Here is a 27,519-nt window from a genome sequence, read left to right on the forward strand (position 1 = left end):
CAGGGGATGCTGTCTGCGCCGTCGTCGGCTACTGTGCATAGTTCACTTATCATGCCGTTTGAGGACTGTCTTTCATGTAGAGCTGTCCAGGCTGTTTTGACTGAGCAACTGTATTTTCCAGGAAATGTAGCGTATGCGGGGGCATGTCTGACTAAATGAGACACTCGCGCGATTCGGAGAATCAGGCAGCTAGCCGAGCGCATAAACGTTTGTAGGGGTGTCACATACAATAGGCATACGTTTTCAAGTTGTATCCTACTATAGCTATCACATGGCTGGTTTTTGAGGAACATAAATGTTTGAGGAACACATTTATCGTGACGTTTTACAAGGTGCCAGATGCGAAATGATGTCGCATATTTTTTCGTACTCTTTCTAATAGTGCTAGCCAGTGGTTAACCAATGGCTGCCTTCATGAATGCAGTGTGAAAAAATTACGGATTATACGTAATACTACTTACGTGCTGTGAATGTGAAAGCATCTACGCGGAATGTTCGTATGCGGCTATGGCGTACTAATCTAATGCAGTGACCAGCGAAGCTGATCTGTTCGCGTCGCCCGAATGGAAGTTGATGAGGATGACGATACCCAAACCCGGCGCGAGAGAGCTGGCAGTTGAGCGCTCGGGCTGTTATGCTGTGGCGATGGCGTAGTGCTCTGATTAAGTGGCCAGCGAAGCTAATTTGTTCGCGCTGGCCTGGGTTCGGAGCTTCCTACAGAATAAATTTAATTTTTCTTTTTCCCCTGATGGTGTAGGCACTGCCGGTGATGCCATGGAGTCACGTGGGTTTTTGTGCGTTTCTCGGGGACGGAACGCCGGATTTTCCGACTGATGGATCATAAAATACTTTCGCAATAACAGAAAACCAATTTTAGAAAGCTTTGTTTACATCCGATTCTATGGTCCGATCTCCCGCCCCGGTAATCCTAACCGGGGGTAACTCGAGCAGCCGCATATTGCGGCGTTTGAAAAAATTTTTTAGATTCGAAATGACGCTCCATACTTGCACATTCTGTTCTGAGAAGTATATTCAGCTTTTATTGACGAATGGGCGGCCTTATAAGTGGAGTGCGAAATCAGAAAAACACTTTGAAAACTTTAGTTTACATGCATTCCTATGGGCTGCACTCCAAGCTATTACCTTTCCCCTCCTCCTCCTCCTCCTCCTCCTCCTCCTCCTCCTCCTCCTCTTCTTCTTCCTCCTCCTCCTCCTCCTCCTCCTCCTCCTCCTCCTCCTTTCTCCAAGCTGTTACCACGACTCGGCGACAGCAGCGCCATCGCATCTTGCTTACTTCGTCACATCTGGGTGTTGTTCTATAGGGGGCATGAACTCAAACCACGGTGACCTCCGTTTTGCCGCACGCCGAGCGCGGCGAACGGCTGCCGCCCATGTCTGATCGACGTAACCTGACCATTTCCGGCCCTCACCACTCACGGTGCGCGGTGTGCTCCAAAAGGGCGCCCGTGACGTCACGCGAATACCCCCTATACAGCTAGCGCTGCAAAACAATGCGTTGACTTTTCGCCCTCCTCAGGAGACGAAGAGGTAGTAGCGGGAGCTCCAGGGCACCCACGCCTTCCACATGCGGACTCCCACCCTATGATGTGGATCACGTGACATCACAGCTGATTGTTTGAAGCAAGACCTACTGAACTATAGACCCGCACAGCTGGCGGGGTCCTATGGAGCTGCGTGCGCCAACTTTTGTTAGCTTTTTCGCCGTTGATGGCGCTCGGTTGCCCCGTTCGTCTGTTATGACCGTCATCATCGTCTGCTATTTTGTGCATCCAGTTTTAGTCCATTTACCTTGGCTTTTTTTGCTCTCTCAAAATCGCAATTAAAACAGCTATAAGTAAACTTATCGCGCTCCAGGAGATCAGTAAAGGAGTCTTCCGTCTTTCCCACCTTCCTTTCGATGGCACTACCTCGCCCATAACGTGGATGAATGGTAAAAATGTCCTCTTTGCAATTAAATAATAGAGGTGGCCATTTGTTCAAAAAGGTATACATTAGCGCCACACCGCCGGTAGTGTTTCTGTCCTAGTGGCGAAAGGTGTGAACTAAGACATGCGCGTTGGGGCAGTGATATATGTAATGGTCTGTACTTCAGTAGCTCTCTGTCTGAAGAACGCGCAGTCCCCTTGTCTGACTGGGAACATTTGCGTTGGCGATGAGGTCGACACGGTTGTTTTCGGTGGCAGCATAATGTGATGGCGATTCTGTTTGCCGCAGAGAGAGTCGCCTTCATATCTATTGCTCGAATACGCTCCTCCTAGACAACCTATCCAGCGGTGAAGCCTCAGCAGCAGCTGTACTGCACCGAACTGAGGTAAATTGAACGCATGTATGAGCCTTTCAAAAAGAGAACGGTGTGCTCGGTGAGAAAGTAACGCCCGCAGGCGCCACAACGATTGAGTCACCGCAGCATACTTCTCGGAACTTTGAAGCGCTAGTTGAGAAACCCTCTCCGGCCCCCTATCACAAACTAATTGAGCGTTGTTTAGCTTATAACCTGCTTTAGAAATGTAGCGTTAACGGTTGCCGGCGGGCCGTGAGGTTATCTGTTAAAAAAATCGAGAGCTCCATACTTTGGGCTCTTTGCTGCTTGAAACTAATTTGAAAATGAGGTAAAAGGAGGTGGCCGAATTTTAGCGCGAAGTTTACTTTCTTGAAGGACTAATTACAGTCAGAATCTAGATGAGTGAAGCCATATGGCTACAAGTGAAAGGTATACAGCTATGTAAACTAATCGCAATTCACAAAAATTTCTTCCTCGCTCGGGGCTTGAACCTAGCTCCACAACCCCACCGGTGCAGTCTATAAGCCATCTTAAACTGTTCAGATACCAGCCGCGGTAGCTCAGTGACTAAGGCTTTCATATGATCAGCAAGAAGTCGAAGGATAGAATTCCGGGCGCGGCGTACACATTTCCCTATCCCTCGAGGGCGAAGTGCAAAACACCCGTGCACTGTGCACTGTGAGAGGACTGTGAAGAACACCATGTTATCGAAACAAATCTGGAGTCGTTCACTACACTGCTTCTCACAGCCCAAGCGCACCTCCTGGGCGTTTTAAAACGCCCTGGATTACCAGCGTTAAGTAAGCTAAACAGGAGACCCGGATTGTGGTAGGATGAGACCGAATTGATCGACATCTCAAAGCGGGAACGATTGGTATACATAGACTGAGACAAAAAAAAAACCCTCAAATGTGGAGCGGAACTGACATTCCGCTCAACTGTGGGTGTTTTCTCACGAGCCATTGGGTTGGTTTCGGTGCATCTATGATCGAAGGACTCGTGGCACAGTGCCACGGGAGAGGGTGTGGCCCTTCACGCCACTTGCGCCACCTGTCGGCGCACGCGCTCACTATCGCCAGAGGCCGCTAGTGGTCCGCTGAGCGGCCACGCGGGTAAACGACACTTGCAACGCCCCTTCGAGCACCGCGGTGGTGCCCTTTGGGGCGTCTCAGAAGAGGCGAGCGCGCGCCGGCGGCATGGTCCAGAAATGGGGGCCCCCTGAGAGCACTGTGCTGATGTCATCGGCTATCTTTTTACTGGGGGGGATAGGAGCCAGCGCGGTCTCTATTTTCGGGAGCGCGGGGCACGGCACTACCTGCCTGGCCACAGCCGCCGCTCTTTGGCGACAGCCTGAACCGCGCCCGGCCGCAGACGCTTGGCCCGCTGCTCGGCCGCGTGTCACGCAGAGACGTCTCCAACGAATCCCTCCGTCTAGCCACGTCCCCTTATTCGTAACTCGGCTCCAAACAAACAAAAAAGTAAAAACATTTTTTTTAGGATTTGTGAGAACTCTGAACAAATTAATACATCGACAGACAATGTCCCTGCCTTTACTTTCCAGCGCGGAAAATTTTTTGATAACCGTCGTGCCACTCGGGCTCGGTGATTAAGGGTTTATGTAGGGACATTTTCTTGCCTCAGTGGAAAAAATTACGACTAGAGCAGACTCGGTTATCATCCGTTCAAAAGATGCAAATCACCCGAAACTTTGCATCAAAGGACGGACTTGATTTTTGCGTAATGTCTGCGTGACGCTCATATTCTGCTCGTTAATAGCGTGGAATGGTCATCAGTATTGTAAATAAATTGATTTTACGCTCGCGTTAGGTAGATGGTGTCTTCAGAGAAATGAGTATACTGATGGAACTTGTGGGAACATGGCGCTGCTTGCTAGACACTTTGCAATATATCAGGGTTTTTATTCTTCTGCGTTTTGACATTCTGCCTAGCAGCGAATGACACTGTAATGCAAAGTGGATGTAGGGACGTCAGATTTTAGTTCAGGATGCCTCCATGGAAAGGTCAGTGTATGAAAGCTAGAAAACATGATGATTGTTATTTGAGTATAAATATATCTGGCAGCTTTGCTGAAACACAAGAAAAATAAAATGAAAGGACACACGAGGTAAAGCGGCCTGTTGCCAAGCTTAGCATGCCTATTTGCAGAACTGCCATACGGTCTGAATCGTAAAAGAGATGATAACTAAGCGTGGGAAAGATAATTGCAGTGTTTTCAGAAATGCGCTTTTCAAATGACACATCCGCAAAACTAAATAATTGTCTCAAATCAGCTACTTTCTTTCAAATTCGAAGTAATCTTCCCTCTCCCTCCTTATAAAAAGAAACAACTGTCGCTTTGCGGACATACAGGTGCAGTTTCCGTATAAATCTAGTTTTTCTGTGTTGCGGGTTCTATGTAAGATGAACATCAAATGAATGCAAAGGTTGCAGCCTTCAGAAAGGTGAAAACTCCTTGAAGTGAATGTCAAACGGATATTAATTGTAAAACGTAATACATCTTGGGAATTATCGGCCCCTTGAGACCTAAAGAATGCATTTGTGACAGTAACTCATTTTCATATTGCTTTGTTTCAAACATGCGTGAGCCGCGATCACTGATGCTCATTAGCTTAATGCGAAAAGTAAATAATCGATCACTGTAGAGTTGCACAGCATGCACAAAATATAAAAATATTATATTGAATGAATTGCCATAAATTTGTTTCAAATTTTGTTATCGTTGCTAAATTAACTTGCATGAATGGTGCACTTATGTAGTAGCGCTCGTCAAAGCTCGCTTTCATTTTCGCAGCGCAGTGCTGTAACAAAGCCAGCTTTACAATCTATCAGGCTTGTATGTAGAATTAGAAGACCTACGATGGAAATAAACACGTCCTGATGTCGAAAAGACGTGCAGGGGTATGGGCGCTTATAATGCAGAGTTAGTCAAAGCTAGCGTTCATTTTCGCAGTGCTGCATTGTACAAAAGCCAGCTTTACAAGCTATGAAGCTTGTAGGTAGTATCAGTAGGCCTACGATGAAAATAAACATGTGACGTTGAGACGACGTGACAGGTGGGCGCATATAATGTGGCGTTTGTCAAAGCTAGCTTTCATTTTGACAGCTTAGTACTGCAACAAAGCCGACCTTACAAGTAGTCAGGAGATCGTGTACGGTTACTGGTTTTTCTCCCTGGTACTTCAACTCAGCTGTTGCTCTTTTTCTCTCGACAAACACGAACACATTAAACTCTCCGGGCCTTGAAATAGAGTTGTTTCGTGACCCTGTAAGAGCGACCTTGAGCACTCGTAACTAAAGCCACCTTAATGCGGACCTCACTTTGAGAGAAAGAATAACTTATTCGACGTTGAGTGTGAGCCAAAAGATGCGAATAAAGCTTGCCTGTTGCTCTCCGGCTAAAATTAGCTTTCATTACGACTGCGAAGTAGTTGGGACTTCGGTAAGGTATACGTGTAGACTGCATTAGCCTTGCCGGCACAAAACTGTATTGTATTTTGGCATATGTGTTATAAAAAAAGAGTAGCCCCGCTGTATCTTCAAGGAATTCAGTCGTGTTGCTTACTTGTAGTATTCGAATAACATTTTGTTGCATCATGAACCTGTGTTAACTGAAAGTAGCGGCACTAATGGTTTCTCATTATGAGCAGTATAAGCCGCTTCATCGTTGCTAGCATCAGTACAGTGCAGGGCACTGTGGGCCGTGCGTACATTGCTTATGTTTGAAACCAAAACGAAAATTGAAAGAAGAGTCTATCGCTGCAGAAACATGTTCCGAAGCGGGCAGTATTCGATGTCGTTATTACGCAACGCAAGGGATGCCATCCGAACGCGCTGGACCGCAGCCGCTATTTCGAATTTGAACGCGAGCCACGGCAGCCGCAAACAGAGGGCCATTTCCTGCGCACTCGCACGATATTCGCGCCTGTGACCAGCAAAGGCCGGGAAAGAAACAAGGAACAGCGAAGCCAACGGTTGAAAGAGAGAGAGAGAGAAAGACTTAACGAGGGTGTTCCGTGGGAGAGTGCGAGTTCCGTCCCAGACTGAAACACTGAGGCCACCGGGGTCCATTGGGCAATCGTTCGAGAACCTTCTTTTGCGCTTTAATGATTTCTTTTTCCTCAACGACCGCGACCCGAACTGAGTAAAAGTGGGCCGAAAGACGAGGGGGGGGGGGGAGGGGAGACAAGAGCCGATCCTGAGCCAGTTCTGGGTCACTTGCCTGCTGCGTTCGAGTTTACGAGTTCTTTTTTTCGGCTTCTCCGGGTATCCCGTACAAAAAAACCGTGCAAAGTGGAAGGGTTTTTGCTTAATTTTTTCTCTTTTCCTCTTTTTTTTTTTGCTAGAAAATCCGGAGCGGGGTCCCAGAAACCCTGCTAACCACCGCTGCCGCCGGTCTCTGACGCGAGAGGGAGGGAAGCGGGCGCCGTCTTATAAGGCGAGCCTAGGTTCTTGGCTGGCAGCGAAACCCTTGCCCGCGCCTTCCTTCTGCCCGGGATAGAGTTACCGGGCACGCTCCCTTCTTCAACGCCCTCTCCCCCGCCTCCTTCACCCCCAGGGTTCCTATCCCCTCTCTCTCCTCCTCCTCAAAAAGTGGGAGCGGGGGGGGGGGGGGGGGGGAGTGGCGGCGTCTGTTTTCGTTCGCTTCTCGTCTGTTGTTGCTGCTTCTGCTGCTGCTGGCGGGGCGGCCGAGCGCGCGGTTATTTCCGAAGTCGTATTTCGAGCGGCGAGCAAGCGCTTCCTGACTGCGTGCACGCGCAGACCTGCCCGAACCGAAGACGCGTCTGCACCGCGGACAAGCCCGGTACACACGCGCGCGCGCACCCACCGGGGCCTCTTCTTGCGAGAGAGTTGCTGTCGAGCAGGCCGGTTCGCAGGGTGCGGCACGCCTCGCGGAAGAGGCCATTTTGGTTCCTCATAACTTGCCCGCTCGCCTGCGACTGCGCGTGCAACCTACGCAAATAAGCCGCTAACGCCCAAGCGCGTCACGGCTGGAATCCACGATTTCTATTAAAATCTTGAATTCCTTCCTGTTGGTGCCTCCTAACTTGTGAACTTGTTTCTCTCTTTGATGCTACAAAAGGGGGGATTTCGGTGGATTTCTGCTCGGGGAGAAGGTTTACTTGAAGCATGGATGAATAACATGAGCGCCTTTCGGTAGCGAACAGTGACGGCGCCATTATGCTCCTCTTTTTTTGCTTTAGTTTCTTGCAATTGGTGGTTCTGGATAGTAAACTTTGAAGACCCAAGTTTATTTTCTCCGCTAACAACACAGTCAGCGACTCCTCGCTGGATTCTACAGGCCTGCCCAAGCCACCAGCGTCTTCAGCACCCTCCCCACATCATTTAGCGCGCGGGCTCGAAACACCCGCGCATCCCGCTTCCGAGTGGCGCGCGCTTAAAATTAGATAACGCGCGCCTCGGAGGGGGCGCGGCGGGCGCGTAGTCGCCGTGGGGCCGGCTTTTGGAGTCGTTTCTCCTCGGCTTGACAGTTCTGCATGCCGGGTACAAACCCCTGCTCCTCTCTTCGTTCTACTCCAGGTACCCTCCTCCCCTTGCACCCGCTCCTCCCCACACGAGAAAACTTGCACCTCCTCGCCTTTAGCCGCTCTTTCGGCGAGCTGCTGCCGCCGTCTCTTTGGTTAGGCTTTTTTGCTTCCACACGTGGACGCACGCTGTCGTCTGGCGTTCCGGCGTGGGCGAGCGCTGTGGGCGAGGGGAAGAGGGAAAGGGCCCGGAAAAGAAGACGGGAAAGAGGTGCTGTCCCTTCGAGACGCGGGCACCGCCGTTTCGTGCGCGCGTGCGGGGGTTATAGTAGCACCCGCGCGTTAAACTCCTTTTTTTTCCTAGCTTGCGGCGTGTGCTCAGGAAGGGAATAACGCCGCTTTGGTTTCCCATCACCCCCTTCTCTTTTGTGTGTGGAGTGCGTGTGTTGTGGTTGCGTTGCGTTGTCCCGAGTCGACCCCCCGAGCCTACCCCCCGCCGACGGCACCGATCCGATCCGAGTAGACAGAAGCGAGCACGTGAGCGTCCGAATCGACTGCAGCTCGACGCCACAAGACGACGAGTTTTATCGAATAGAGGTGAGTGCCGTTTGACCGCCTCCTTCCCCCCCCCCCTCCTTCCCTCTTTCACTCGACTTGCGCAACTGTTTGATGTTGCTGTTGATGATGGTCCACTTCCCGGGTTTCGGGTGGTGTGCTTATAGTATGGCGGCTCCCATGTGGTGGGCGGATGTCCGCAGTGCGCCAGAATAGCACGCTATATAGCATTCGTACTCGACGCAGCGTTCCAGAGTTGCGTGTTTCATTTTATTTTTATTTTTCGAAACCGTTTAATTCTTACGAAGTTCGTAGATCAGCTCAACTCAGTTTCAGTAAGCGCGATGAGAACCGCTGTCAAAGATGGCTGCCCCCAGACAGCATGCTGCCGGCGATTCGGTCATGGTCGCTAAATAACATCCAAAACTCTCACCCATTTACGAAATCCCGTACAGGACTGTTGCTTGCTCAAACTAGTTTCTTTTTAATTTCCTTGAAATTTCGGATGTCTCATTACGTACAACCTGAACCGAAACTGCGTTTGTTCATCGACGTCAGCAGCCAACATGGCGGCGCCCACGTGTTTTTTGCTGGCTGCCGACGGCACCTCGATCGAGTTGCGCGTGCAAAAATGTGAAGCGCCGTGCGCAGAGCCTCTTCGAGGGGCGCTTCCTTGCAAAACTCCGGCCGCCGCCGTTTCCAGCGGGCAAACCTCTATAGTTAGGTTCGCAAACCAAGCTAGGGCGGCTCGCGGTGGCCAGAATTATTTTAGGAGCCCGGCTGCCTCTGCACTTTAGGGCTTAGCGAGTAGGAAACAGTTTTCTTTCTGTGGTTATCTGAAGCCGGCTGTCGCTTAGGAGCGGTCGTCAAAATTAAAAAAGAGTTTCGCGAAAGAAAATTAGGAATGTTGGCAGAAACTTTCCGGTGTTTTTTTTTGACGAGAATGAAAGCAAGCAGAACTGTTTATTTCAGCACCTACGGTCCAAGAAGGCATCTTAGGAGAGACTGGCTGAAAAAGTAAAATAAAAAAACAAAGAAATATGCAAATGAAAATAGCTACAACTGGTTAGTTACAATATTCTTTGATGCCAGGCCAAAACAGCAGTATCTGTAAGGCTTGCGCTGGGCGTTGGAGGGTAATTCTATTCATCGTTTCCTGAATAAAATAAAAATTCGCTTGTCGAGAATCAGCAGCTGTTTTATGACGATGATCAGTGCGCGATAATAGATATTAAGGCTAGAACAATAATTCATCTTTCCCTTGATGACTTAAATAGAATTCGTGACGGAGATGGAAGTAATATTTCAAGGTCGTAGCTGTTAAAAAGACGGCTACTAGTGAAATTGCCTAGCTTTAAAATTGGCGTCAACTCGGGTGAGTTAGAAACTAATCGCGATTAACGATACATTAACATAGAAATGTGTTATCTTGCCATTTGCGCGTAATGAAAGGCTTCAGTGACTTGAGAAGACTAAATAAAACAAGAGAATCAATCAGAAATGTACTCTTGAACTTGCCCTAACTGGAATAGTTAGAGCTTAAAGAGTAAAAAAAAAACGGTAAAAATATATGGCAGAGAAAAATGCTCTGGTTAAAGTCCTAAATTCGGATAGTTTAGTCAATATTCAAATGTCTGGTACAAATTCTAGCTTTGCTTTCAATGGGAGAGGTCACATACACGCTCATAACACTGACTTTTTATTCGTTAATTCTCTGTAACCAACCGAATTGTAAGCTCACTCTCATGTTAAGATTTAGATATATAGAAAAAAAATAGATACACCAGTTCGAATAATCAAGGCTTTAAACTGAAGAATGGCCTGTGTTTCAGCTCCCATCCATGCCACCACCAGTCTGTCATCACTGCCGATTGCAAGGAAATATGGATTAGGTTGCCTGTAGTATATCGCAAGTTTATCATATAGAGTTGAACCTCGTTGTAACGAAGTTGAAGGAGTCTGGCGATTACTTCGTTATAACCGTAGCTTCGTTATAGCCCGTGCTGACCGAGTTTACAAGAGAAGTAGTCATTCCTTCATAATATCCATTCTTTCGTTATAAACAGTTTCGTTATGACGAGGTTCGACTGTAGTATATGCGTTATAGAAGCCACTCACTAAATCTAGCAAATATTTGGGTGTAGATAAGTAGCAAATCAGTAGGAAAGAATGGAGGGCGAAATAAAAGCAAGAAATTATAATTACCTTTATAGTTAGATAATTAATAAACTTGATCATGATCACAATCAAAATACGTTTCAGGCATTGCAATATAGTTTTTTAATATAACGAAAAAAAAAGCATAAAACTGTAGGGGAGGATTTCATGCTGCCTTTCGTGGTGGCCATGTGGTGTGCTGCCAAGTGCGTTTCAAATTTTGGTGCCATTAGCAGGTGGCAGCTGTGGGAACCTTAAATATGTTTATTACCGCTTCTGTTTACGATTGACTCGTCTGCAGAGTAATAGGAAAAATAATTCATCGACTCTAAAAAGCGTAGCAGCCATGACTTCCGAACAGAACACGCCTTTTAGAGACTGTTCAATGCACGTCTCCAGTTGGACTTAATTTCTTTCTCTGCTTGCGTACAAGCCGTTTGACGCCGCAAGGTCACTTGACTTAGGTGACCCACCTGTCTCCTACGTTGCGGTGCGGTCACCACCCGCCAGAGTTATACTAGCAATTTTTCGCTCACAAGTTGGAGGTAGTGGTTTTTTATAATAAAATAATAGTAAAAAAAAGGAAAAGATTTTTGCTAGCCCCGGCATCTGCCATCGATACTGAAGCACCTGAGCTGGGGCAGCGGAAATAAAGGACAGCAGGCAGAATGGAGAAATGAAATGAAAGAGGTGAGGGGACAGGAATAGAGGATAGGGGGAGAAGTAATATGTACAAACTATTTACACAATAAGAAATGTGTCCAGGTTGTGCGCGTGATTAGTTCATGTTGGAGGAATAAAAACACACGCACAGCACTGTGTTGACTACAACTGGAGTGGGGCGTCCAGTTATTAAACGTTCAAGGTAGAACTCGCGGAGCCTTCGGTCACTGCGTGTAACTACCTGGCGGTGAACAGACGGGACGTCAAGCCCATGTGTTCGAGGAATGCACAGAGGCTCGCCAAGGTTCGCTCACGAGTGCGCGCACTGCCCTGCGGCCACAATAGCGTCTTGAGGGAGTCGGGTAGTATGCCCACATTCTCACAATGCCGACACCATATTTTGGTGAACGGACCCTTTAACGGTGTCCCTTTAAAAGTGTTGACATTACCGTGGCCTTTAACAAACGTGCTATGCAGAGATTTAGATGAGTTACCTGCATTATTGCGTTGTACTTGCCGATGGGATCCCAGTTGCCGCCTCTCGGGAGCAGGGACAGGTGCAGGAGGGTACGGCAGGAAAGGGGAAAGCGTAAGAACGGCCCCGGATTAGTTGCGGCCGCTCCCAGCGACGCCGGGATTCCGGCTCGTCTAAATATACACCCCCGTTCTCCGCGGCCGGCGCGATCTGTAGAGAGCGCGCGCGCGGCCGCCGGTTGAACAACCCCCGTGTCTGCGTCGCCTATCGCTAGCCATTCATCACGCGGCCGGTGGGAGTACCCGCGGCCGCACAATCGGGAGAGCACACCGTCGTCTTATCGCTCGACTGCGAACCGCCGCTTTGGTGTCTGGCATCGCCGTCTCCACCTGCAGCGTCGTGGGCTTTTTTTAAGTACAACAGGCGGCTATTTTCTACCGGTAGCACCAGCGCGGCACGAGCCAGAGTGAGGTTGAGACAGTGTTGATACCAGGCAAACGCGGTGACACGTGTTTTTTTTTGTATTTGAGGCGCTCTGCGGCGTCTTGACGCTTTGCTGTATGAGATATACGCATAAGTGCAATGTAGTTGCGTTGCAGACTTTGTCATCTCGCGGTTTGGATTACTACGTTTTTTAACGCGCGAAGTGCATCTTGCGGTTAACGGCCTCATTACCCAGAAAATTCGGCATCGGCCCCGCTTCGATGGAGGCGAAACGCACAGGCGGCCGTGTGCTGTGCGATGTCGGTGCACGTTAGAGATCCCCAGGTGGTCGAAACTGTTCCGGAGCTCTCCACTACGGCAACTGTTTCTTCCTTTCTTCTCTCAGTCCTTCCTTTATCCCTTCCGTTAAGGCGTGGTTCAGGTGTCGGCCGATATGTGAGACAGATACTGCGCCATGTCCTTTCCACAACAGCCAATTCAATTCATTTCAATTCGGCGTTGTTAGGCGTTGTGAGCGATAAATAGGGTGGCGGACACCGCCGTAGAAGCAACCTAGCTGGACCACCCAGGTCACCTGACCTTGTGAAGCCTTCACAACCTACTTACCTGACTGTGAGCAAACTGACCACCGTGGTAGGTGTTAAATTAGTGGTTGATCGCGTGAGGTTGCTCGGAAAGAGCAACTCGGGTTGCACAAGTCCTACCGGGGGCAGCACCTGCCATCGCAGGGCAGTGGCACATTCCTTAACTGCTGCATCATTGCGGAAGGACTGCCCTTACAAAAATTTCTTTAGACAGTCTATAGACTCTTCATAGACCTCTGTCTATAAAGTGTATAGACTCTTTATAGACAAACCCTAGAGAACAGTCTGTAGGCAATACAAATCCTATAGACAGTCTATAGACTATCTATAGATTTATGTCCATACACTTTTAGTAGACTTTTTTTTCTATATACAGCCTATAGACTATGAATAGACGAAAACAAATATCTATAGGAAGGCAATAGAGTCGCTAATAAGTCTATAGACCATTTCTGTAAGGGTGATGTAAGGACTCCCAGGAACGTATGAATGTAAAGTTAACAATGACTAATTCCGCATATAAGGGCGTTAACTCATTAACGCTATCGTGTCATATTCTTAAGGCTTAAGTGTCCCCTCCAATTTTTGACCTTCCTGATGCCCGGTCACTCGCTGTCCGATCTCCCGTTCTCCGGTCTCCGTTCTCCGGTCTCCGTTCTCCGGATTTTCGCTGTACGATCTTCCGGTGTTCGGTCTCTCTCCTTCCGCTCTCACAATGTCCGCTTGCTCTTCAGAATCCTGCCCTTTTTTTGTGCACGGAAGCTGCGCCTGCGCATCTGTGGGCACGCTGAACGTCCCACCTATCTGGTTACAAGCGTAGACGACAGCTTCGAAGAATACGTGAGCCTCTGTGGGAGCTCCGCCCTTACAAAAATGGTCTATAGACAGTCTATAGACTTCCCTTAGACTCTATTGCCTTCCTGTAAATATTTTTTTGTCTATTCACAGCATATAGACTGTCTATAGACAAAAGTCTACTAAAAGTGCAAGGCCATGAATCTATAGGTTGTCCATAGATTGTCTATACGGTTTCTATTGCCTACAGACTGTTCTCTAGGGTTTGTCTGTAGAGAGTTTATGGACATTATAGACAGAAGTCTATCGACAGTCTACAGACTGTCTAAAGACATTTTTGTTAGGGCGTTAACAGAAGTACGAAGAGAAGTACCTACACTCTTAACTCAAATACGCCTTTATGGGAGTTAAAGGGAGTAAGCTGTCTTCCTACCCACTCCCTTTTAGAAAGCGAGTGCGCTAAAGGACAGTTCACTCCATTTTTACTCCTTTCTTTTAAGAGTATGTAGAGTGTACTGCCCAAAGGAATAAATCCTACTGCACGAAATGAACTAAGGTAATACAGGCGCAGCAAGGATTAGCTTGCAAGCTTTCTTTCGTGGGTACTATTCGATGTTTCTTCCTTGACGATGCACCTTTTTTTTTAACTTGAGAAATTTCTTGGTGAGAGAGATGAACATTTGTTCTGGCATGGAATGCGAGGCTAACTTTACAGCAAGGATTGAGCTTTTCAAAACTCTTGCAGTAGCAGTGCAAATAACTTCGTCTTAAAGAGTAACAGGATAAGTCAAGACCACAGTGTTCTCTTACGTGAACTTTGTAAGGTGTGTGCACAAGGTGCTCTGCTTGCAGGGTGGGTACCTGTTGCGGTTCATCTATATATGCATGTATGAACAGTGTACGGATATCCATTTACAGTCACGGAAGTTTCTGCCATCGCTTTTCAGCCGACTGTGCGCTCACATCCTGAGCCCAAGTTTCTCAATAGACGCGCTGAGACTTTTTTAGACCGGCAGTCTATTTTCTGCAGCTGAAAGTCGCTTGACGTTTCTTGCGGAACACTTTGGCAGGGTTTTGTACTGAGCAAAGGTCTGTTACAAGTGCTTCGACTGCACCGGAAGTGATCTATCAGCCAACGTTTAGGGTCACAGCGCTTTTAGCTCATTGTTTGGACGTTCACTTTTCAGCTACGTCCCTTATGGTCGTGTAGTTTTCTTCATAAATTCTCAGGCTTTGCCAGAGGTAAACTGGAATGTTAATGGTCGGACGCTATTGGCTGTGGGGGTATACGTCGGACTAGAGGGCTCCGAGTGAATTTCGATCAACTTGAATTCTTTAAGGTGAACAGATGAAAATTTCACTTACTTTTACACGTTCATAAGAGGAACTGCTGCTTCGAAGTGGAGACTTGACCAAAGGGAGGAAAGAAAGTCTGGCGTCTGTTGACCACCGTTTTGTCTTTGTACTTGTTCTGACTAATACAATTCCCGTTGTCTTAACGTTGATCAACGGGCTGAACGTTCCCGACTTCTCCCTATTGAAGTTTGCCCTTGCTTTTACAGAGGAGAGATAATTTCGATGGAGGCGAAATTCTAGAGGCCCGTGTACTGTGCGATTTCAGTGCACGTTAAAGAACCCCAGGTGGTCGAAATTACTCCGGAACCCTTCACTACGGCGTCTCTCGTAGCCTGAATCACTTTGGGACATTATGACCCCATAAACCATGAACCATTCGAAAACACTTATGTACACTTGGTGTCTTTGCTGATTGTTCAAAAGCCTCTGACCAGTTAAATCACGAAACACTACTTTATACCCGCTGCGGTGGCTCAGTGGTTAGGGCGCTCGGCTACTGATCCGGAGTTCCCGGGTTCGAACCCGACCGCGGCTGCTGCGTTTTTATGGAGGCAGAACGCTAAGGCGCCCGTGTGCTGTGCGATGTCAGTGCACGTTAAAGGTCCCCAGGTGGTAGAAATTATTCCGGAGCCTTCCACTACGGCACCTCTTTCTTCCTTTCTTCTTTCACTCTTTCTTTTATCCCTTCTCTTACCGCACGGCTCAGGTGTCCAACGATATATGAGACGGATACTGTGTCATTTTCTTTCCCCCAAAAAGCCAATTATTATTATTAAACCTGAACATTACGGTTCGCGCGGAATTTTCTCGAAGCTACTTCGAACATATCTTCAGCGTCGTCAGCTACAGGTAGCCATAAACAGGTATACATCAAACCTAAGACTTATTTGCGTAGGTGTCCCGCATGGGTGTATCCTAAGACCTTTAACCTGTACATTAATGATGTAATTAACGTAAAAAATGCCACATAATTGTTTGCGCGAATGAGATATTTTGTTTTATTTGCAGCGACTACACGAACTGGAACAAAGGGCTAACAAAATGCTAGATCAGCTGCTCACTTAGAGCACGTCATCCTCTTTGAAAATGAATGCCATAATGAATGAATGTATTCCTCCGGAAAACAAAACTATTGACATTGACAAACGCTCGGCTCCAATACATTATGAATTTCAGGAGGGAATATGTTTGGGCGTGTTGGTTCATCGCTACACAAAAAGCATAGCACGGTAACTGCAGAGGACCTCTGTAGTTTCCGCGATATGCTTTTTGGGTAACAATATAAATTGTTTCCTCATTGAAGATTCGCGGTGTTTTATTTCATGAGAGCATGATCTGGGATAATCATATGAAAAACCACAGCACTAAGCTTTCAAAGGTGGAGGCATTATAACCGGGGTGCGCGCTGCCTTTTGCCACAGAAGCTGAAGGTAGTCTGTATTATATTATTCGTTACTGTATTTCAATCCTACGTATTGTCACATGGTATGGTGCACAACAACATTCACAAATATAAGGATGAAAACCTACAAAAAAGGAATAGAATTTGCATCATTGCCAACGTTTCATACTATTCCCGTGCATCGCCCCTTCTTATTTCATTACGAATAAGCTGAGAAAATGAGCTCTACAGCACGTTATTAATTTATTGTTGAAAACCAAGCGAAATAACAAGAACCCCTTTTCAACAATATGTCCAACTTGAACCCCCCTCCTTAACCCCCCACAAAAAAAACAAAACAAAAAAACCTTACCTTACACGAGCTAATGATGACTGATACTCACCTCGTTACCAGACTAAATATGGTTCTCAAATGCTTCGATTATTTCTGGTTATCCAAATGCTTAACGCTATACATAATCCTTGTGTTGCATAAAGGACCATCTAGGTGAGTATGAACGGTTATCTTAGCTTTTTGTAGTTACTGTTCTGCCCATTGCGATGCCAGCATAATACTTCTATAATGCGGGAGTGATTGCTCATTACAACCCAACCAGCGTAGGCTGCAAAGATAATCTATACAAATTTCTCAGTTAAAAAAAAAAAAACGTCCTGGGGACTTCACCTTGGAAGATTTCCTAAACAGAATGGAATAATATTCCTACTTAATTATTAAAACGCTGCATCACGCAAATGCTATATGATGCTTATATTTTGCCCTATGTATTTTTGAAATACAAATGTTCTTACCTTGCTGATGTAACCGCTTATGCCATGTACAGGGGTTATATTCGTCTCTAAGCCTCTTTTTGGCTTCTTGTGTTTGGCTCGCAATATCACATTTGATATGATAGTGCCACGACTTGTAATATGTAGATGCCATTGGCTGACAACCTTAGGTTCCCTAGTCACTGCGCTCGACATAAATATGGCTGTTTTTCGCAATATGCCCGTTTAAAAATAGCTAATATGCTTATTTCACACTTATGCCACTTGCAAGGTACATTGTGAAAAACTAGTATCGACGTCCAAAACATATCGGTTTTATTTATTTATTTTATTTATTTATTTATCAATACTGCAATCCCCTCTGGGGATTTTAGCAGGGTGGGATACAATAAATACATAATGAAAACAATAACACAGACAAAGCATATAATACAAATTAGATCCATGGAGCGTATAAACAGTTAAAGACAACACATTTCTAAACAATACCTGAAATAAATGCCGATAGTGATGATTTTGAAATTTGATCATTGGTTAGTAGATTCCATTCAGTTACTGTTCGGGGAAAGAAAGAATACTTAAAACAGTTATTATGGGTGCTAAAGGCGGTTATTGTGCGACTGTGTCTCTGCCTTGTAGAATACCCAGATGAAAAACTAATTATTCCCGTGAGGTCGGTTTTATAATGACCGTTAATAAGTTGAAAGAGGAATTTTAGTCGTGATACACGGTTTCTTTCCGTTAATGGTGGCAGGTTTGCTTTCATTAGTAGTTCGGTTACTGATGTACGTCCAAAGCTATTATATATGAAGCGAACTGCTTTTCTTTGCACCATTTCCATCTTGGTGATGTTAGTCTTGGTGAAAGGGTCCCAAATTACACATGCATAGTCTAGTATCGGCAGAATTACACTTTTGTATGCGAGCAGACGGACAGAAGGGGTGGAAAGTCTCAAAGCCCTCCTCAAGAAGAATAATTTGCGGTTAGCATTAGCTACTACATATTCAAGGTGCTGAGTCCAAGTGAGATCATTAGTGATCCAGAGTCCTAGATACTTGTAGTGTGTTACTTCGGAGAGAAATATGTCGTTAGTAGCATATGGATATTTAAGTTTGTGCTTCTTGCGTGTAATGGTCATAAAAACAGTTTTTTGAAAATTAATTGACATTTGCCAAGCTGCTTGGTGCTAAGCAATAGTGTCGCCAATGCCGGCACCGACACCTTCGCGGTCGCGTCTTATCCAAACCACATATTTAAAACCGCTTTTCTATCAATTCACAGGGACACCTGATTCAATTATCGGTTGGCAGTGCAATGCAATGTTTAAGTGATGTCACTTCCGGCCTAGTGACGTCCCTTACCTCCAGCCAATGGGAATGCTGCGGTGTGGTGACGTCACTTTTCTTCAGCCATTTGGAGAGCATTTGTGACCGACGGCGTATTTTAGCACTATGAGGATTTCACTGCTATCACGTTAATAAAAAAATAAACGCGCCTAAACTCTCTCGAAATAGTCTGGAGGGAGTGAACTTTAAGAATCGGAAACAAATGAACGACGCGTATAAAAAAGCCTGCATCGGAACCTGAGCCCGTGGGCGCCTGTGCATTTCTCTTGCATCGAAATGCAGATGCCCGGCCCGATTCCTATCTACAGGCTAAAAGGGTGCCTATATAACGACGAGACTCCAGCTATCTTCCTCGCTGCCGGCACCCGACGCTTGGCAACCCTGATACGAGACGCCACTTCTCTCCGTGTGTGGGCGTGCGTCTGGGGCCCGCTCTGTTGTACCGCGTCGACTCTGAGAGCGGCGTCTTTGTCCGTCCAAACCAAAGGGGAAAAAAAGGACTCCCTCCAAGGGGGTGGATCGCTCTTTTGGGCGCGACTTTCTCTTGCTTAGTTTCGCGCATTCCGACTGCTTATTTCGGCCCGTTCCCATCGCAGTCCCGGCTCCAGGGGTCTGACGACCGCGGCATCTCTTCTTCGAGACCAGTCGCGCGTGGGTTCACTGCGTTCCCCGCGCTCCTGCCTGTCTGCTTTCGTTCCTTCCTTCTTCGTTCCTTCCTTCCTTCTCCTACTTCACTCACTTCCTTAGCGACTTATTTCTTTCTCCTCTCTTCTCTGTCTCACTCCCGCGCGTCTATCTTGCCGTTCCTCGGCAATAGGCGTGACTCCGGTCGCTTTATGTTTTATACGTACCGGAGGGAACGCGACGGGGCGGTCGTCGCGGGGTCTGTCTCTGTCCGCGGCAAAGGTGTCGCCCCCGCTCGGGCTTGTCGGACGTGCACGTGTTGCAGCGCGTCTTGTGGGGAGTTGTCGGTGCTTTTTCACCCCGGAGGTTTGTGCGGGGCTCGGGTTGACTGCGGCGACTGTCTGACGGTGGATGCTGCTTAGCTCCTCCCTTTAGGATTACGCTCGGCGACTGCACGGCTTACGGTAAGCTTGTCGGTGGTGTCTTTCGAGCGCTAACGACTAGAGGTGTAGAGGAATAATTGGAAGATTCAACGCGAGAGACGAGGGCCGATATTATAAGAATAAACAACGCGAAGACGATGCGCTAAAGGCTGTGCGCACCGTGTTAAGAACAATACATTACTGCGATGTTTTCCAAGTATGTTTTATGCGTTTGCTTTCGCGGTATTAGTTTTGCTTGGGACGAATGTTTGTTCTGCCGATAAGAATTAGTGGACAGTCGGCGTTTCTTGCGTTATTAATCCGTGTGTGGGGCTTGCGTGTTGTGTGTCCGAAGGGTCACACTTCCGCTGGTGCTTTCGTCATTAATTTTCACTGTGTCACCGTGGGAGGCGAGGTGAGATGATTAATGAGGCACAGAATGAAATGGTGTGGGCGAGGGAAAGAGGGCAAGGCATGGAGGCACGTTAACTCAGTGTGGTAGCTCTTTAAGTCACGGCTTAAGCTTCTGTGTTCAGCTGCAAGGATCTGAGCGCCGTGTCTCTGGCAGATAGTGAAACACACCGCGGGAAAATTAGAATTGCCAGGACAGCTGGGTTGTAGGCTTAAACTTTTTCAGCACCGCGTAGCTTCAACCGACGCAGATCTATGGTTTGAGGGAGATATTAAGATTTCCTTGTTCATTTTCTTTTCATGAATTGCCTTCACTTAGCTTGAAGGCGTTGGTGGAGAAAAAATAAAGGCACACCTTCAGTCACATTGCTATCAGCTGTGTGCGTAAACCCGCAAACTAACGCTTGTGAAAGGCAATATGAGCGAAAAAAAATAATTTTGACGCCACCGCGATGGCTCAGTGATCACGGCGCTCGGCTACTGACCCGAAAGACGGAGGTTCATTTCCGGCCGCGGCCGTCGAATTTCGATGGAGGCGAAATTTTAAAGGCCCGTGCGCTGTGCAATGTCAGTGCACGTTAAAGAACGCAAGGTGGTCGAAATTTCCGAAGCCCTTTACTACGGCGTCCCTCATTGCCTGAGTCGCTTTGGGATGTTAAACCCCAAACCAAAAATAAAGCAAAAACCAAAAATTAATTTATTCGTTGCATTTCTAGGTATCAAATAGTAAATATACGCAGCATAGTTTTGAGTGAACGAACTACGCAGCGCAACATCAAGTTTCGAGCAACGCGCCTTGTACGCAAATAAATTAAAATTATTTTCCAATGTCGGCTTTCGCACACTATTTACGGTGATCGTACGTAAGGCGCCCCTGTAAGCTTTCAGGTTTTCAAACCTTACTTCTCCTTGAGGAATTTTCCTTAACACATTAGAATAATACAGTTCCCACTCGAGTTGTTGATTAATTCAGCATCCGTCTATTTCTTCCCGGTCAGGCAGTGGTCCCGGTTTGATCTCCGAACCGGGGGGATTTTTTCTTAAACTAGGAATTTTCCGTGCAAGCTGTGTTGCTTTCCTCTGTACCTGTATGGTTGCGCCTACGTGGGTGCTGTGGGGATTTCAAATTCAAATTTTTGTTTCTGTCTTGTAGAGGTACAGACAGAGGATGCGTAGAAAAAGCTGTGAAACACAGCTTTACAAAGACGTGGCCCTCTTTCGCTTGGCTGTGACTTGACAGCAATATCTTAAAATTACTCTATTAATTACTCTCTTATTGCAAACCTTACTCTTCCTTGGAGAAGGGACGGGAAAGCGTCAAGATACTCTCCAACGTTTCGACAAGAGGACTTGTCTTCGCTGGCAGAAAGCGCTCATCATTGGCGAGGTTTAAATAGGACCTTCACACCGAGGAGGAAGGCCCGGTGTGGCCTTTCTTCTTAAGGCATTCACTTAAACCGTTTGGACTAAGGCTTTCAGCTAGCTTAAAAGGGTGTGCAGTTATCAGTTCATCGGCCGAAAACTCGAAAGGCGCCGTATTCAAGAACCCTCCGTGGTATGCACGTTTCCCGCGAGGAGCGTGATCTTTGCCGTCGAAGCTCAGATAGCCTCATGGACGCTTTACATGCCACAAACAAGGTTCAACACTCCTGTAGACTTGCGTCTCATGTTTTACTCTGACTCGCTCTGCAAGATGGATTGCGTGCAGATCGCATTGTTCCCACGGCAATATCATCTCTTACAAATTTTTTTAGGCAGTCCATAGACTTCCCATAGGCTTCTGTCTATAAAGTCTATAGACTCTCCATAGACAAACTCTAGAGGATAGTCTATAGGTAATACAATTCTCATAGGCATCCGCCGCGGTGGCTAAGTGGTTATGGCGCTCGGCTGCTGGCCCGAAAGACGCGGGTTCGATCCCAGCCACGGCGGTCGAATTTCGATGGAGGCGAAATTCTAGAGGCCCGTGTGCTGTGCGATGTCAGTGCACGTTAAAGATCCCCAGGTGGTCGAAATTTCCGGAGCCCTTCACTACGGCGTCTCTCATAGCCTGAGTCGCTTTCGGACGTTAATCCCCAGTAAACCAAACCAAACCAAACCAATTCTCATAGGCAGTCTATAGACAATGTATAGATTTATGACCATACACTATTAGTAGACTTTTGTCTATATAAAGTCTATAGACTACGAATAGACAAAAAGAAATATGTATAGGAAGGAAACAGTTTATAAGAAGTCTATATACTGTCTATAGACAGCCTACTAAAAGTGTGCGGCCATACGAATAGACAAACCACGAATACAAATAGACTACGAATAGACAAAAAGAAATATCTAAGGAAGGAAATAGTCTATAAGAAGTATATAGACTGTCTATTGACTATTTTTTAAGGGATAATTGCAAAATAAACCAAGCCAACGTGCTTATAAATTTCTTAATGTTTCTTTTGCCAGAAAAGTTCTAAAGAAAGTAAAATCCTGCGAGTAGAGCCGAACGTAATGCAGTAAAATGGTATACCTGACAGCCATCAAAGATGGCTTCGGCCAGCGATCTTCTCTGGCGTGCTAACGAGTGAACGTGCCACAGCACGCTCGCTGACCGCCGTGCGATCAGCATACGAGCTACGTTATAGAGCACGGGGGGGGGGGGGGGTGAGGGGGGTGTGCACGAAATGCTTTTAGCTCTAGTTGTCAGCAATTATAGCCGAACGAAGTCCGGAAACAGAGGCGATCCTTAAGCCGAACATGAGGGCATTCATTACGCCGGGAATGAAGGCGAACATGAAGCCGAACTTATCAGAAACTTCCGGTCGGAGCGGTATCCAGTAGAAATAAACTGTGTCTAGAGGCATTTGAACCACTGGCGGCGCAAACAGAACACCTTCGTTCCCCGATGCCTTAGCCCACCGGCTGTTGCTGTTGCTAGCTGTTAGCCTTTCAAAAGATCGAACATCAGCAGGCAGAGGTTGCTATTCATCTGTACTCAGTAAAGGCGAAAAAAAAGCACGCAGGAAAGCAACACTCTCGCGCTGCACTTTTTATGTCGTCGTCTTCATCATACGCTTCATCCGTTCGTTAGGCACCACGAATGTTTGCGATAGCCGTTGTAGCGCGGATGAGCCCTATGGCGCTTCAAAAAGCAAAAAAAAAAAGACCTTATGAATGCAGCGAGAAGAGTTGGGCGCGCTGCATGCTCAGACCAAAAAAGAGATGCAACTGAAAGCGCCGGCTCTTAAGGCGCCTGCAGCGACGCGCGTGACCAGCGCCGGCACCGTGCCAAAGAGGAGTAGGTGGCGCCAACACGCGCTACATGTGGATGGCTCCACGACAATACTGCTCCATTTATTGCAGTTGAGTCGACGTTGCTGGTAACGGAGGAGCGGATGAGGAGGTGGAATAAACATCTTCATTGAAGGGGTTGTGAGAGAGAATGAAGGGACCCCTAGTCCATGGTTTTAATGCCTGAGGCTGCAGCTGCGGCGTCCACCCCAGTGTTCAGTATAGCACGCCCCGGCGCCACATACCCACTTTATACCGGCGCTGTTTAGCTGCTTAACCAAAGCGGCAGAAGAAACCAAGCATGCTTCCATCCTTAAGAGTTTGCTGAAAACAACAGGGTACTCTAGACTCGAGACAGCCTACCAAGCTCTGGCTCTTGATATCATTAGTCTCGTATCATTTGCTCAGGGAAACGGCCACCGTATAGTGTTTCAGTGGATCCCCGGACACTGCGGACTCGATGGAAATGAGACCGCCGACGCTGAAGCAAGGAGCGCCTTCAGCAGTGGCCTGCGTACAGCTGTACCGTTCTCTATAGTGGACACAACTTGTCTCCTTTCGGAATTGATGAGGAGAGCGACGGCTAGGTACTGGCAGGGCTGGGCCCTGCCAGACACCCGCCGCATCCGCCTTAAACGGCTAGATCCGACGATGACCTTTTCAGTTCCTCGCGGAATACCTCGCCCTATTGCATGCGTTATCCGTAGACTACGTTTAAATGTGGCATTCACGCGCAAATACTTGCACTTAATAGGACAAGCGGACTCCCCGGAATGTACCACATGTGGCGTGCTAGAGACTATAGAACATGTTTTAGTGGCGTGTCCAGCGTATGCACGTGAAAGAGTCATACTCGCATCTGCTCTGAAGCCTATGGACACATCGCTCCTCTCTGAGGATTTGATCCTCGGCGCTTGGCCAGATAGTTTTACAACTGTAAAGGCAACGCAAGCGCTCTCACGGTTTTTGAGCGACACGGACCTTGTCTCGCGTTTGTGATGTCAGAAAGTGTGCCTTGTTTTTGTTTTTTTAAGTAGTTTTTCATCTGCCTCCTCCCATCATCATCGTCCCCCATCGTGACCTTCTTTTATCTCCTCTTCCCGTCCCCCAGAGCAGAGTAGCAGGCCAGATATTTATTTTTCAGGCCAACCTCTCTGCCTTTCCTATCAATAAACCCTCTCTCTCTCTCTCTCTGGCCATCACCGGCAATTAGCCGTCTTACAATTAATTTCATGCTTGCATCTGCTCTCGATAGTGAGGTCGACTCTCAGTATTTATAGCCAGTGCTGTTGTGACGCTAGATCGGCTGAGCATTGGGGAGGCTGGGATGTTGGTGTATCCCTGGTCTACACCTGTGCGTACGCAGGACGTCGTGAAACCAGCTGACGCTCGGCTTTCAGGTAACGCTAAAAGAATCCTTCTAATCCCGTAACATGCGCCTCTCGCCAATTACTACTTGACATCAATAGGGACATTTAGAATAGGGTGAAGCTATCGGTTAGGGGAATAGGGGAATAGCGGGGGGGGGGGGCAGTGCGCATGCGCAGGACAATAACCGGAGGGAGGGGCGCTATTGTCCTGCGCCTGCGCCTGCGCACTGGCTCCCCGCTATTCTCCTATGCCACTAACCGATAGCGTCCCCCTATTCTAAATGTCTCAAAGAGACAAGGTGACAAAGAATCCACATACTGCTGGCCAACTACGCACCGACTTGTTTACAGCATTCTCCACGAATATGAAAGACTGAGGGAAAATGTGGGTGCTCGTACGCATATCATTATTGTTTCTTCGCTTGCAGTCATCGAAGTTTTTAATATTTGCACGTGGTAACCGAACCTCAATGAGATCACTACAGGTTTACATTCGCCTCGGTCGGCCATTGAGTTTTGCAGAGGTCCATTCTCATTGGCTATAAAGTGACCAGATGGTCACGAATTGATGACGTCTGAGTTTTCTGTTATGACAGACGTTTCAGGTTGTCGCACGCAGACCGTTCCAAGTGCGTGTCACATTGGCTTTGGCCTTCAACACTTGATCCTGAGGTTGCGGGATCGAACCCATCCCCAGTGGCAAGCGAAACGCAAAAAAAGCGCTCGTGTTCTGTGCGATGACAGCAAGCATTAAATAACCCCAGATGGTATACATTAATCCAGAATCGGCCAATATTTCATTCCTCATATCCCATAAGTCTCTTCGGCATTTTAAACCCCATACATCACATTCCGCCTCGTCTCACACCGGCGCCTGATGCGGACACCGCCGACACCGACACCTTGTATTTTGAGGCAGTAACAGCTCTCGCTGTAGAAGTAGGCTCGAGGAACCACGTTCTCAGAACGGCCGGGTTCCAGATTCCAGTCTTCGAGCAGTGCACGACTCCTTGCGCACAAACCCTTCAAATACACCACGAATACACCCTTCAAATCAACCACAAGTACACAGCAAATACAGAAAACGTACACCCTTAGGAGCGGCAAGAACACAGAGCTGGCATTGTTTGCTCGTCGCCGCGCCCCCGCGCGCCGTCGCCGAGATAGTAGACACCTGTCATCCGGCGCACATCAGCCATGGCTGCCGGCGCGGTCACGGCAGGAGCCGATGTTGCGCTGGCGTTGCCGATTCGGCGCGTCTAACTTGGTCCCTCATCCTCCGCGCGACCTCCTCAGCCTGTTTGTTTACCCTTGCCCTACCTGATGTCCTGTTCCGCTTCGCTTGCCCCGAGCCGTGTTTCAGGAGTTCAGTGCAGCGTTATGCAACGCTACTGGGGTGCACTGTGAACTGCTGTCGCATTGAAGCTATTCTGATTGTTCGATCCTAAACTTCATGAAACTTCACCATGTCCAGCATTCTTGGACGACAATTTTGAGCATTGGAAAATTGTAAGGTGCTGTTGCGGAAATATTGAAGCTAACTAATGTTCCATTCTTCCGACGCATAGGAAAATTTGTTTGAATGTTTTTTCATTGTTCGCATCGAGTAGTTAAGACTGGCATAGGAAATCAAGGGGAACGTTTTTTTTTAAGATAGCAAAAACGTTAACAACAAAAAAATATGCAAGCCTGCCAAGGGAAGATCTGTCCTTGAATCTGGTGTTTTAGTGAAATCTTACTATATCGAAAAAAAAAAAACTGGCGGTGGTTTAGCTCTGGTTAAACCTGGAGTGACGCGATAGCTACAGCTGGCCGAGTGGAACTTGCTCAGTCGAACTGCAAAGTCAGTCTTTCGCCGCTCCGTTTCGCTGGGCGTTCTTTCTTCATCTTAGTTCCACTTGACACGGCGCATGCGCACAGCTGCTGCAGCTCGGTTTCGCCCAACGTTTTGGCTGGTCACGTGACCAACCACGTGATCAGCCACGGCGCCTCGCTGCCGGCAGCTGCTCCGCACCACGTGACCAACCACGTGACACCGTAGAAGAACTGCAGATTGGGCTAGTTGGTGTTGATGAAGTGGCGGTGATTAAACAGCGCAAACACACAGACCAAGTAAGAGACGAGACACACAAACCAGCGCTGAACTTACAACTGATTTTCTTTAATTCGCTAATTCTTTAAGAAAGAACGGAACTAACCTAGCTAAGCATTGTTTCACGTGCAAATGTGCGCCGTTTCTTGATGATACTGATGTCTTGTCCGCTCATTTTGACCAGCGCACTAGAGAAGTAGCCGAGGCGTTTCATATTATCAGAAAAAGTAAAGGGTGCGTGAGTACGCCATCTGTTACATTATCGCCTCGAGAAATCAACATGCTACGTAGTAGGTAGCGGTTCTGCGGATACACACGTGCTTTTAAAGCGTTTTTTACCTTGTACTTGCGCTAGGAGTCTTGTTGACATTGCGCATGTCCGCTATTTTTGTGTGTGTATATATGACGTGCTTCTTCCTAATAAAAAATCAGTTGTAAGTTCAGCGCTGGTTTGTGTGTCTCGTCTCTTACATGGTCTGTGTGTGTTTGCGCTGTTGAACCACCACTATGCACGTGACACCGTAGCGATAGCTACATTACGGTAGCATTTCGAGCCTTCAGCGTGGGGCGCCGTAGCGGTGGCGGCGCAGCCACCGCTACGGCGCCCCACGCTGAAGGCTCGAAATGCTACCGTAATGTAGCTATCGCTACAAAAATTGTGTTCATAAACTCTTTCCTGCCGCAAAATGCTTTTGTCCAGAATTGCTGGGTATGTCAAAACACGAATCAACCCAGACAGGAGTAGTCTTGCTTTCTGTTGTCCTTTCTAATCGAGGTTCCATATACTCCGCTAGCCCTGGAATAAATTTTCACCCCCCAAAGTACTTGGTACGTACTTTGTATTTCTTTTGGCGGGGGAGGGAGGTTAACATCTGGCCTAAGTATAACGGAGTTTATCGAACCGCGATTAGGGAGGCCGCTAGGGGACAAACCTACTGACATCTGGGTTCGTTGGTGTTTAGTGTGTTCT

At 47.5% G+C, this 27,519-nt stretch overlaps 1 protein-coding gene across 1 annotated transcript in view; it reads left to right on the top strand.

Moving 5' to 3' along the window:
* The first annotated feature begins 7,965 nt into the window (after positions 1–7,965).
* The window catches only part of bt (projectin protein bent), a 206,807-nt gene continuing 187,253 nt past the window's right edge, over positions 7,966–27,519 (top strand). The window contains exon 1 of the mRNA XM_077644518.1: positions 7,966–8,403. The gene's annotated coding sequence lies outside the window, so the exon portion shown is untranslated. The remainder of the gene's footprint in view (positions 8,404–27,519) is intronic.

The sequence above is a fragment of the Amblyomma americanum genome, chromosome 11, assembly GCF_052857255.1.
Source record: "Amblyomma americanum isolate KBUSLIRL-KWMA chromosome 11, ASM5285725v1, whole genome shotgun sequence".
NCBI lineage: Eukaryota > Metazoa > Arthropoda > Arachnida > Ixodida > Ixodidae > Amblyomma > Amblyomma americanum.